Genomic DNA, 13,575 nt, shown 5'->3' with positions numbered 1-13,575 from the left:
GACAAGAGATCATCAAGCTTTACTAAGAAATCATCAATCATCAATTCAAAACAATGAAACTCAACTTGGTCAATTAACTACATTGATTAATGAACGATTATCTTCACAAATTCCCGATAAAAAGCCACAACCGCATGTCATTGCCATCGACACTGAAAAAGATACTATTTCTGAGTTCGTAGAAGCCCTAAAAGAATAACCAAATCATCCCAAACCCACTTGTGTGTGTGTGTATATATATATATATATATATATATATATATATATATATATATATATATATATATATATATATATATATGGTTAGGATCAAATGTGAATCACAACTATTGTGTGAATGGGTGACCAAATTATGATTATTAGATTAAAAGAATGAAGGGACATGATCTTAAGATACATGTTATTATCATACACTAGCATTTACTATATAATTAGATTTAATTAATTATAATACATTTTATTAAGAAAGAGAAAATGACGTTGCGTACATTTTATGCAACTAAATCGAATTAATTAATAAAAATCAAAATTTAAAAATACGAATTTGTATATTTTTCAACGTTTCAAGAATTATGTTTTTATCATTTGCATTTTTTAAAAATTCATGTTTTTATCATTCTTATTCTTGAAGAATATTGAAAAATTTTGAAACGTTTCCAAGGATACATTTCGATTTTTGTACCTAACATTCTTATTCTTGAAGAATTAGTCATGAATTACAACTTCATATATGATATTCTTTAAGAATAATAGTTACATTCTTGAAAAAGTAAAAGACATTCTTGAAGAATAATGAATTAAATACAAGCGGAAAAATAGCCTTCTTGAAGAATAATATAAAAAATATTACAAATATACAAATGACATTCTTGAAGAATAATATAAAAAATATTACAAATGTATAAATACAAAACTGACATTCTTGACGAATAATCTTACATTTTTTTTAAGAAATGCTATTTTATAAGAATGAAGAATAAGACATGAATTACAAGTATAAATTTGGCATTCTTGACGAATAATAGTGACATTCTTGAAGAATAATACATGAACTAGATATATTAATAAAATGTTCATTCCATCAAATCAGTTTCTTTTTCCTCCGCCTTAGATAGGATTGTTAATCCTCTATCCATTGAAATTCGCTTTTATTAACAAGTTGATTCAAGACTAAATATTCCTGTAAAGACGATAAACAGTAGGTGTCATAAAAATCAATAGTGCATGTATTTTGTTTTGTCTCTCGTAAAAGTAAAACTAAAATAATAATGGGTTACATACAAGATATATAAACAAACTTCTATTAGTTTAGGGCAAATATATAACATCCTACATTCATTCAACCATATAGACATTATATCAAACAATTGTATGCTTCACTATCACATACTAATATTTAGCGTCACATTACAAATTGCTAAATACATGATAATATGATATAATGAACTAAATTGATAAGCTACCTTGGTTAGTTTACAAACACAAACTATGAATATAATTATTTCATTTAGAAGGTGTGGAATTCAATCCATTTAACTATAATAACACTTAGTAAAGGTATGCAGCAAACCACTTTAAAATTGATAAGCATAAGATGACGGGAACAATAATTACTATTCTCAAATGATTTCACACCAAGTCAATTCTAGGGTAGTCCTTGTACATATATGCTAATATACAATTACAAATATTGTTTATTTATTTATTTTTTCTTAGGTTAAATTCGGTGGCCTTGAATCGCAATTAACCTAGAAATAGGATTCAGTTTAATTATCAATATCAGAGCCACCAAAGAATCATATTATTCCAACTTATTCAGTTCTTAGGACAAACATGATATTATTCCAACTTATTCAGTTCTTAGGACAAACATGAACAAATCGAAAAATGGTTAAGTTTTAAAGCCATGTTTGTTGTATTTATCTCAAAAATATTAACCATCAAATTTAATTCAAAATCCCGATAAAGAAAAAATTAAGGCAAAGAAGAAATACATACACATGTAGAGATATATGCATATTGTGGGGAGACATGTTAGAGTAATAACCGCATTGAGTGGCTTATAACCAATGAAGTCTGTCAAGAGATGATGATGTTGGTCACGATGGCTGCCTCTGGTTAGTCGATCTTCATAAGGAAGAAGACGATTATGACTAGGGCATAAAATAGATAATAGGTGTAACGTATCCATAATTTTGGGATTTTGTTTTGGGTTATTAAAATAATTGTATGCAAAATCTCAAAATTATATTTATATGTTGATTGGTCTAGAATTTGTCATACGTTCACACAATACTTAAGGTTTATATATGAACATAATTCTCTCTCTCTCTCTCTCTCTCTCTCTCTCTCTCTATATATATATATATATATATATATATATATATATATATATATATATGGGTGAGATCGGTTGAGAATTCATAGTTTCCCGAGAACCCGAGAACTACAAGTGGAGCGTTGGATCAAAGTTAGTTCATTAAGGACATGATCGTCATCTTACCAATCTAATTTAATGTTTAATTTTTTGTGTTATTGATCATATTAATATAAATGTTTAAAAAGTTACATAATAAATCAAATTTTCGGATTTTTTTAAAAATAGAATTTTTCATTTTTTTTTTAAAAAGTGCAAAATTTTTTAATTTTTTTTATAGAAAACATGAATTTTTATTTTTTTAAAAAAAACTGCAATTTTTTCAAAAAAACTAAATTTTTTTTTAAAAAACTGCAAATTTCTTTTAGAGAAAACTGCATTTTTTTCAAAAAAAATTTTAAAAAAACTTTATTTTTTAAATTAAAAATCTGTAATTTGTTTTAAAAAAAAACTGCAGGTTTTCTAAAGATAGTTGCATTTTTTTTAAAAAAAAAAACTGTATTTTTTTTAAAAAAAAAACTGCATTTTTTTTAAAAAAGTAAAATTTTAAAAATCAATAAATTTAAAAAAAAAAGAACTAGAATATTTAAAAAAAATACATTTGTTTTTTTAACATTAAAAATCAAAGTTTTAGGTGTATATATGCATATTTTTTCAAATGCATATATGTATATTTCTGATACTATAATATTCGTAAAAAATCTCATTTTTATTAATTAATCTATAAACATAATAGTACAAGTATTTTATTCGATACAAAATAAAATATAAAAAATAAAAAATGCTACAAATTTCAAAGTGTTTTCATGTCTTCATGTCAATATTTCAATATTTTCTTCAATTTATCATTTTTCATGTCAATATTTCAATATTTTCTTCAATTTATCATTTTTCACCTCTTCAATATTCACCAAAATTTCTTCAAAATCTACAAGAAAATTAAAAAAAATGATTGATGCAAAAATACATATGTGATTAACATATGAATCATATGCGATTCACATATGAATCACATTTACATATGACATCATATGTATATCACATGTAAATCACATGTGAATCATTTGTGATTTACTTGTGAATTACATGTGATTCATATGTAAATTACATATGAATCACATGTAACTCATATGTGATTCACTTGTGATTTACATGTGATATATGTGATTTACATGTAATTTATATGTGAATCACTTGTGAATTAAATGTGATTAATATGTAAATTACATATGAATCATATGTAACTCATATGTAATTCACTTGTGATTTACATGTGAATCACATGTAATTCATAAGTGATTCACTTGTGATTTACATGTGAATCACAAGTGAATCATATGTGAATTATATGTGAATTACATGTGATTTACATGTGAATCATATGTGAATTACTTGTAATTCATATGTGATTCAGTTGTCATTTACATGTGAATCACATGTAATTTATATGTGAATCACATGCAATTCATATGTGATTCAATTGTGATTTACATGTGAATTACATGTAATTTATACGTGAATTACGTGTAATTTATACGTGAATTACATGTGAATCACGTGTAATTTATATGTGAATAACATGTAATTCATATGTGATTCACTTGTAATTCATATGTGATTCACTTGTAATTCATATGTGATTCACTTGTGATTTACATATGAATCACATGTAATTCATATGTGAATTACATGTGAATCACATGTAAGTCATATGTGATTTACATGTGAATCACATGTTGTAACATCCCAAGTCCAGGTATACATTATAACCCTTGTTCTTTTGGTACTTGTCAAGTTTAGCCCTAATTTGGGGTGAGTCCCCTATATAAGGGATATGATGGCCTCATTTCTGGCCACCATTCCCAGAGAGAAAACCCTAAGAGTGCCCTAACCCTCGTTCTAGAGCTTGTGTGTGTGTGTGTTTGATCCTTGAGAGTGTTTGTGTGGTTTTGAAGAGAAGAGAAGGTCTTGAAGAAGAAAGAGTTGGAGTCCAAGCTTCTTGATCCGAGCAAATCTGAGTGGGAAGCTTCTTATTGAGGCGGAGGCTAGACTGGTGGTTAGAGTTCGAGGTTCCCGAGTACGAGATTTCACTATCTATCTTACGAGGTGAGTCTTCTCGCTATACTTACCTTGAGTGGTAACCCGTATGTGTGACCGGAGGATCTTATGTGCATATTCTGTGTATTGAGATAACCTGCTTAACTGTGAAATGAGATATTCTGTTTATTTGTTATTGTGATATATATATATATATATATATATATATATATATATATATATATATATATATATATATAGTGCTTACTGAGATACTGAGTTGAGAGACCAGAGGGTCCATCTGAGTTGGGACCAGAGGGTCCACCCGAGCTGTGGGACCAGAGAGTCCTACTGAGACACATTGACCGGAGGGTCTTATTGAGTTATAGCCTCGAGTGGCTAACGATTTGTGTGTGGTATTTTGGGGAACTCACTAAGCTTTATGATTATCGTGTTATGCGTTATGTATTTCAGGTAGTTCTGAGGATCGCGGGAAGGCACCGGCATGATTGTACACACTGGCGGGAGATTGTTTTTATGATTCTGGGATTGTGATTTACATTATTTACAATTTAGACATGTGATTTTGATAATTATGAAATGAGTTTTTTTGTGGTTGAAAAATGAAAATTTGTTTGAAAATTTACATTGTTACAAGTTGGTATCAGAGTCTTGGTTTGAGGGATTCGAATACACCTTCGGGTATGTCTGGACTCAAACTGAGGATTTGAGAAAAGTTTTCAAAAGAAATGATTTTTCTAAAAAAAATGAGTAAGAGATTTTAAGAGAAAGAGAAAACGAGCAGTGTGTACAATCAGCCAGCGCCCGAACGGTGATTTCCCAAAATACCCTTACTTTATGTGTTATGAGTTGTTATGAGATATGTTATTGCATGCTAGAGAGTAGGCTAGGTATTTCATAATTTAGGACTAGAGTGGCCTGATTTGTGATGCCTTAGCCTAGGAGTTTGCTATATGTGATTTGCTTGAGTGCAAGTAGGTAGCAGGAATGAGCATATGATAGACCTACTATGAGAGTAGTCGATGTTTGACTAGATATAGAGTACTTGTGAGATAGGATCCTAGGAGGAAGACTTGGGATGAGTATAGATGCAGTATGGAAGGTAGTATTGGGCCCGTATTACTAAAAACACCGGGTCGGTGAGTAGTCCAAGTAAGAATCCTTAGGGTGCTAAGGAACAAGTAGGAGCGAGTGGTCGAGTGTGAGTGATCTCGGTCGAGTCTCTGATTATTTTGTGTTGTGTTTCATAGACATCATGGTGGTTACGTGCCACAACTCTGGGGGCAGCGGTACCAGTGGTATCAGCGACGAGGAGATACGCCAGATGATTCATGAGGAGGTGGCCGCAGCGATCCGTGAGGCTATCCCGGAGATGTTTGGGTCTATTAATAACACACTGATTGAGACGTTTGATGAGCGATATGCTGTTGTTACTCAGGCGGCTGCTGCTGCAGCTGTCGCTGCTGCCAGGCCACAGGGAGAAAGGGCAGATGTATAGAACTTTTCAACTTACCGAGAGTTCAACAACATGAAGCCACCGGAGTTTGATAGGACTCAAGATCCGATTACCGCGATGAGGTGGATCTCTGACATTGAGGGATGTTTCTACACTTGTTCCTATCCGGAACATTTGAGGGTACGGTTCACACTGAACCAGCTTCGCTTGGGAGCGAAGGACTGGTGGAAGTTTGTGACAGCTGATTTCACTCCTGCAGAGCTCACCGCAGTGACTTGGGAGAGGTTCACTATGATGTTCCGTGATGAGTATGTTCCTCCGGTGGAGAGGGAACGGTTGGCCCAGAAGTTCTTGTCCCTCAAGCAGGGAACAGAGTCTGTGACAGTGATTACGAGGATGTTTCATGAGAGGGCGTTGTTTTTCCCCGAGCACGTGTCTTCCGAGCAGGCACGTATGAGTCGATATTTGAGCATAGTGAGGAGGGATATTCATGAGTTTGTGGCGAACTCGACATACCGGACATTTTCCAAGCTCCAGGCAAATGCTCGGTAGAGGGAGATTGAGCTTGAGCTGCAGGCGAGGGAGGAGGAGGAGTCCCGGGGTAGGGACAGGAGACCAGTACAGTCGCAGCCAGCGACGAAGCGGGCCAAGCCCGCGGATACCAGGGTTGGGGGCCAGAAGGGCCGCACTTGTGGCAGGTGCGGTAAGAGCCACGAGGCTTCATACTGAGCGGGATTTTCTACAAATGTGGAAAGGAGGGGCACATGGAGAAGAATTGCCCCAAGGGGTTCTCGGTTTGCTTCCATTGCAACCAGACCGGCCACCGGAAGGCCGAGTGCCCCCAGCTTGTTCAGTGGTCAGCACAGGGATCTGTATCTGCTTCCTTGCGTGCTACTGAGAGTCGGCTAACGAAGGCCGAGGTACCGAGGGCTCGTGGGAGAGCTTTTCAGCTGACAGCAAAGGAGGTCTGCGCAACACCTAACGTTGTGGCCGGTATGTATTCTTATCATTATTTTTTTGAGATATTCTGTGCTTATATAGTGTTGTGTATAGGTACTTTCCTTGTGAATTTTGTACCTGCCTTGGTGTTATTTGACTCAGGTGCGAGTCGATCTTTTGTATCCGTAGCTTTTAGTCGTCACATCAGTACCCGACGTGAGGCGTTGAGTCGACCTCTGAGGGTTTCCATAGCCGATGAGCATGCGGTGTTTGTTACTGACATGATCTGTGAGTGTACTCTGGAGATTTTCGGTGTTGAGTTCCCGATAGACCTGGTGCCGATAGCGATGGGTGATGTCTGTGTCATAGTGGGCATAGACTGGTTGAGTCGATTTGGAGCTATGATAGACTGCGAGCGTCAGTTAGTGACTATACGATACCCTAGTGGGGGAGTGCTTATGGTGTACGGAGAGGGTACTTGGTCTGGATCAGCCTTCTGTTCTACTGCCCGAGCGAGACAGAGTTTACACCAAGGTTGCATGCATTTTTTAGCGTACGTGATGGATACACGGGTTGCTGCTACGAGACCGAGTTCTATTTCTGAGGTGCCGATAGTGTGTGAGTTTGCTGATGTTTTCCCCGAGGAGTTTCCGGGTGTGCCTCCTGATAGGCAGGTGGAGTTTCGGATCGATCTGATTTCGGGTGCGGCGCCGATTTCCAAGGCACCTTATCGCCTTGCGCCGCCGGAGATGCAGGAGTTATCCTCTCAGCTCCAGGAGCTGCTATGGAAGGGGTTCATTACACCGAGTAGCTTACCATGGGGAGCTCCGATCCTTTTTGTGAAGAAGAAGAAGTATGGTTCACACCGGATATGCATTGATTACCGGGAGCTGAACAAGTTGACGGTAAAAAACCGTTACCCACTTCCGAGGATCGATGATCTGTTCGATCAGTTATAGGGGGCATCTTGGTTATCCAAGATTGATCTGAGATCCGGATATCATCAGATGAGAGTCTACGAGGAGGATATTCCGAAGACGGCCTTTCGGACTCGTTATGGGCACTATGAGTTTGTGGTGATGCCTTTCGGGCTCAGCAACGCACCGGTAGCGTTCATGGATCTCATGAACCGGGTGTGCAGGCCCATGTTGGATCGCTCGGTGATCGTGTTCATTGACGATATTCTGGTGTACTCGAGGTCCAGGGAACAACAAGAGGAGCATCTTAGAGAGGTGTTGGGAGTTTTGAGATCGGAGTGGCTTTATGCCAAATTCTCCAAGTGTGATTTCTGGTTATGAGAGGTTCAGTTTCTAGGACATCTCGTTAATCAGAATGGGATATTGGTTGACCCGGCCAAGATTGAGGCGGTTATGCGATGGGAGGTGCCGAGATCCCCATCAGAGATCAGGAGCTTTCTGGGATTGGCCGGTTATTATCGGAGGTTTATCAGAGATTTCTCCAAGATCGCCGTTCCCCTCACCAGGCTGACCCAGAAGGGCATTACTTTTACTTGGGGCCCTGAGCAGCAGGCCTCATTTGAGACTCTTCGCCAGAGATTGTGCGAAGCCTCGGTGTTAGCCCTTCCGGGGGGAATGGAGGATTATGTAGTCTATTGTGATGCATCTATTACAGGCATGGGTGCGGTATTGATGCAGAGAGAGCATGTGATAGCGTACGCATCGAGGCAATTAAAGCCTCATGAGACGAGATATCCCACCCATGATCTGGAGTTGGGGGCGGTGGTGTTTGCCCTCAAGATCTGGCGTCATTATTTGTACGGAGTCTGGTGTACCATATACACGGACCATAAGAGTCTGAAGTATCTCATGGATCAGCCCAACCTCAGTATGAGACAGAGGAGGTGGTTGGATGTGGTGAAAGATTACGACTGTGAGATCTTATACCACCCGGGAAAGGCTAATGTGGTAACTGACGCCCTGAGCCGTAGAGCAGAGAGTGCTCCGATCCGAGATGTATGTATGAGGATGATGGTGATGACTCCAGTCTTGGATACCATTCGGGAGGCCCAGGAGGAGGCCGTGAGACCGGAGAACCGCAAGAGGGAGTGGGTGGTTGGGCAGGTGTCCGAGTTTGTGACAAATAGTCGAGGGCTTATGACTTTCCGAGGGCGGATTTGGGTACCCTACACAAGAGGAGCTCGACATATACTGATGGCGGAGGCACATAGATCGAGATTCTCGATCCATCCCGGGGCCACTAAAATGTATTTGGATCTAAAGAGAGATTATTGGTGGCCCTGTATGAAGAGGGATGTTGCTTGGGTAGTTGAGAGGTGCTTCACCTGCCGTCGGGTCAAGGCAAAGCACCAGCACCCACATGGTCCACTGCAGCCACTGCAGCCACTGGAGATTCCTCAGTGGAAGTGGGAACAGATCTCTATGGAATTCATCACCAAGTTACCGCGGACTGTGCGTGGAGTCGACGTGATTTGGGTGATAGTGGACCGGTTGACGAAGAGAGCTCACTTCCTTGCTATTAGTGAGAGCTCTTCTGCAGAGAGATTGACCGAGATTTATGTGAGAGAGGTGGTATCTCGGCATGGGGTGCCAACTTCGATAGTGTCAGATCGAGACGTGCGTTTCACTTCCAGATTCTGGAAGAAGTTTCACGAGGAGTTGGGCACGCGTCTGTATTTTAGCACTGCGTATCACCCGCAGACGGACGGGCAAAGCGAGCGGACAATTCAGACGCTCGAAGACATGCTGCGTGCCTGTGTCATGGACTTCGGAGGAAGTTGGGACACATATTTACCTCTGGCTGAGTTTTCCTACAACAACAGCCACCATTCGAGTATTGGTATGCCTCCCTTTGAGCTTTTATACGGGAGGAGGTGTCGGACTCCTATTTGTTGGGGAGAGGTGGGACAGAGAGTAATGGGTGGCACTGAGATAGTGCTAAAGACGACCGAGCAGGTTCAGCAGGTTAGACAGAGGTTGCTGACGGCCCAGAGTCGCCAGAAGAGTTATGCGGATAGGCGACGATCTGAGCTCGAGTTTCAGGTCGGGGATTTCATACTCCTGAAGGTATCCCCTTGGAAAGGAGTGATCCGATTCAGGAAGCGGGGAAAATTAGGACCCCGGTACATCGGTCCTTTCAGGATGACCGCCACGGTAGGCAGAGTAGCTTACCGGTTAGAGTTACCCGCAGAGTTGAGTCAGATTCATAACACCTTCCACGTATCTTAGTTGAGGAAGTGTGTAGCTGACGAGACGGCAGTGGTGCCATTAGAGGACATTCAGGTTGATGCGAGCCTGAATTATATAGAGAGACTGATTGCAATTTTGGATCGGAAGGTAAAGGTGTTGAGAAACAAGGAGGTGCCTCTGGTCCGGGTACAGTGGCAGCATCGGAAGGGATCCGAGTCGACTTGGGAGCAGGAGTCAGAGATCCGGGAGCAGCATCCAGAGTTGTTTTCGGAGCATGACTTTGAGGGAAAAGTCTGATTCAAGTGGGGGAGAATTGTAACATCCCAAGTCCAGGTATACATTATAACCCTTGTTCTTTTGGTAGTTGTCAAGTTTAGCCCTTATAGAGAAAAAGGTTGTAAATGAGTACGTGGGGCGTACGCGTGTGTACGCTCAGCGTACTCATGTGCATGTTATTAACGCGTAAGCCACCTAGTACGTTGGGTGTAACAGAGAGTACGTTGGGCGTACTAGGCCCAGAATGCAACCCTAATTTGAGGTGAGTCCCCTATATAAGGGATATGATGGCCTCAATTCTGGCCACCATTCCCAGAGAGAAAACCCTAAGAGTGCCCTAACCCTCGTTCTAGAGCTTGTGTGTGTGTGTGTGTTTGAGCCTTGAGAGTGTTTGTGTGGTTTTGAAGAGAAGAGAAGGTATTGAAGAAGAAAGAGTTGGAGTCCAAGCTTCTAGATCCGAGCAAATCTGAGTTGGAAGCTTCTTATTGAGGCGGAGGCTAGACTGGTGGTTAGAGTTCAAGGTTCCCAAGTACGAGATTTCACTATCTGTCTTACGAGGTGAGTCTTCTCACTATACTTACCTTGAGTGGTAACCCGTATGTGTGACCGGAGGGTCTTATGTGCATATTTTGTGTATTGAGATAACCTGCATAACTGTGAAATGAGATATTTTGTTTATTTTTTATTGTGATATATATATATATATATATATATATATATATATATATATATATATATATATATATATATATATATATATATGCTGTGCTTACTGAGATACTGAGTTGAGAGACCGGAGGGTCCATCTGAGTTGGGACCGGAGGGTCCACCCGAGTTGTGGGACCAGAGGGTCCTACTGAGACACATTGACCGGAGGGTCTTATTGAGTTATAGCCTTGAGTGGCTAACGATTTGTGTGTGGTATTTTGGGGAACTCACTAAGCTTTATGCTTACCGTGTTATGTGTTATGTGTTTCAGGTAGTTCCGAGGATTGCGGGAAGGCACCGGCATGATTGTACACACTGGCGGGAGATTGTTTTTATGATTCTGGGATTGTGATTTACACTATTGACAATTGTGACATGTGATTTTGATAATTATGAAATGAGTTTTATTGTGGTTGAAAAATGAAAATTTGTTTGAAATTTTACACTGTTACACATGTAATTCATATGTGATTTACATGTGAATCACATGTAATTCATATGTCATTCACTTATGATTGTTTTTTTATACCATTTACATCACAAAAATCTTTACCACATAAAACTAAAGATGACAGGTTAGGATCAGCAGCAATAAGTCCATCTTCTACTTCATTTCCAAGACTAATGGCTTCCAGACCACTCAACCTGAAAAAGGTCAAAACATTATCTAGCAAGAGTTAGTACTTAACAGATCTAAGTTCTTCACAATATCACACAAAATTCAGAACCAGATTAGCCAATCATAACAACTAATTAACTAGATCATACCAATAAAAACACATATTTGTCCACTATGAGAACCAGATTAACCAGTACACTATACTTCTATTTGAATCAAATATGCATTAGTATATTTATGATTCACATTAAATTCATCACTGCCAACACATAAATAATAGAGATCCATTTGGAAAAATAGGACCTATTCTTTTTCAAACTCAAAAATAAAGCACCAATAACAGATGTTGAGTTTGTTGAAAACTTGCATTCTTCCAGAGAACGAAGTAGCAATTGATGGTTTGAAACTGTTGTTCCATAAAAGTAGAGTTGATTTAATATACATAAGAGTTTCCATGTGAAAAATTCATAACAGAAGTTCTTTGAAGTGTAACCTTTTCTTTTTCAAACTAAAAAATAAAGCACCAATATTTTCTAGCATTAATATTTCTGTTTAGAACTCACATTATATTGTTCTACACAAAGTTTCAAATATATCGATGACTTTTTGTATAAAAAAATAAGGATCCTTTAAAGGCCATCAAAATGAACTAATTTATATAAAAAATACATCAAAATGGACAGATTTTTTACATGTGAATCTTGAAATTTTGTTTCTAGTGTTACAAAAGATAAGGAAATTGCTGTAAAAGAATATAAGTGATTCATCTGTACATGCATTGTTTCATCATCAAACTGATAGTACTATTACCATATCTAAAACCCACATCACACACATATACACACACTGAGTATGTGACATAAATGAAATATGAAAATATGGTTTTAGTTTTAGGTAGTTACCCGTAAGATTTGAGAATGAGGAAAAGCAAAGGAACTGGAGAGATAGTTGAAGTAGAAGGAGGTGGTCGAATCGTTAGATCACTCAGAAGAAAAGATCATCATAGCAAAGTCTGCACATCAAAGGGTCCGAGAGATCGGCATGTTCGTTTATCAGCCAACACATCGATACAGTTTTATGATGTTCAAGACAGGCTTGGGTATGATCGACCCAGTAAAGCCATTGATTGGATGATGAAGGTGTTGGGTTTTGAGCACTATAACACTTCATTGATGCACTCGAAAATGATCACCATGAGCATGAGTTTCTTATATCTGTTGTCGATACCTCTGAGGCATTTCATCGAACAGGTGGTGAGTGGAACAAGGAGATCTCCACTCTTGCGAAAATCAGTGGTTTTGATGACTACCCAATGGGGGTAATTGATTTAAGAAACAATACCCAGGAAAAATCGATTGAATAAGAAGAATAAGCTATAACCCCGATGGATTTCACATGGAATCCGAGCTACGATTCGAGGGATGGCTTTGCGTTTGTTGATAGGGAACCCCTTCAGTCCAGTTATCCTACACTCATCCATACATTCAACAATGCGTTTGTAGATGATGAAGAGTTTTTGGGATTTAATTTTCAGCAGGAAAATCATCTTCAAGAGGAGGAAAATTGCAACCTTGGAGTAGGAGATGAGGTGGAGATCAATCGTCGTTGGTCGTGTAGGGTATACAGAGAGCTCGTTCGTCCGCCGAAGGTACATAATCAGAAATCGGAAATGCTATTGTGACATGAAAAAGGGTTTCGATCAGTTTATTCCATGGGTTCATTTTCTAGATCCCTAAAATACACCCAATGTCATTTTATTAATGTACCCTCATCCCATTATTTTTCTACTTATTTACAAAAATGCCACAATGCATCTTGGTCGTCCCATATTTTAATATAACGTTCCACTTTTAGTTCTCGGGTTCTCGGGAAACTATGAGTTCTCAAATGATCCTCTCTCTCTCTCTCTCTCTCTCTCTCTCTCTCTCTCTCTCTCTCTATATATATATATAATATATATATATATATATATATA

The 13,575-nt window shown here is 38.5% G+C and overlaps 1 pseudogene; it reads left to right on the top strand.

The window, feature by feature from the left end:
* Window positions 1-11,943: 11,943 nt before the first annotated feature.
* LOC145104212 (uncharacterized) lies at window positions 11,944-13,281 on the top strand (annotated as a pseudogene).
* The last annotated feature ends 294 nt before the right edge of the window (window positions 13,282-13,575 follow it).

Source organism: Lactuca virosa, chromosome 4, assembly GCF_052849685.1.
Source record: "Lactuca virosa cultivar CGN04683 chromosome 4, Lactuca_virosa_CGN04683_v6, whole genome shotgun sequence".
Classification (NCBI taxonomy): Eukaryota; Viridiplantae; Streptophyta; class Magnoliopsida; order Asterales; family Asteraceae; genus Lactuca; species Lactuca virosa.
The sequence above is the reverse complement of the archived record's forward strand: the minus strand, read 5'-3'. Positions and strand labels throughout refer to the sequence as shown.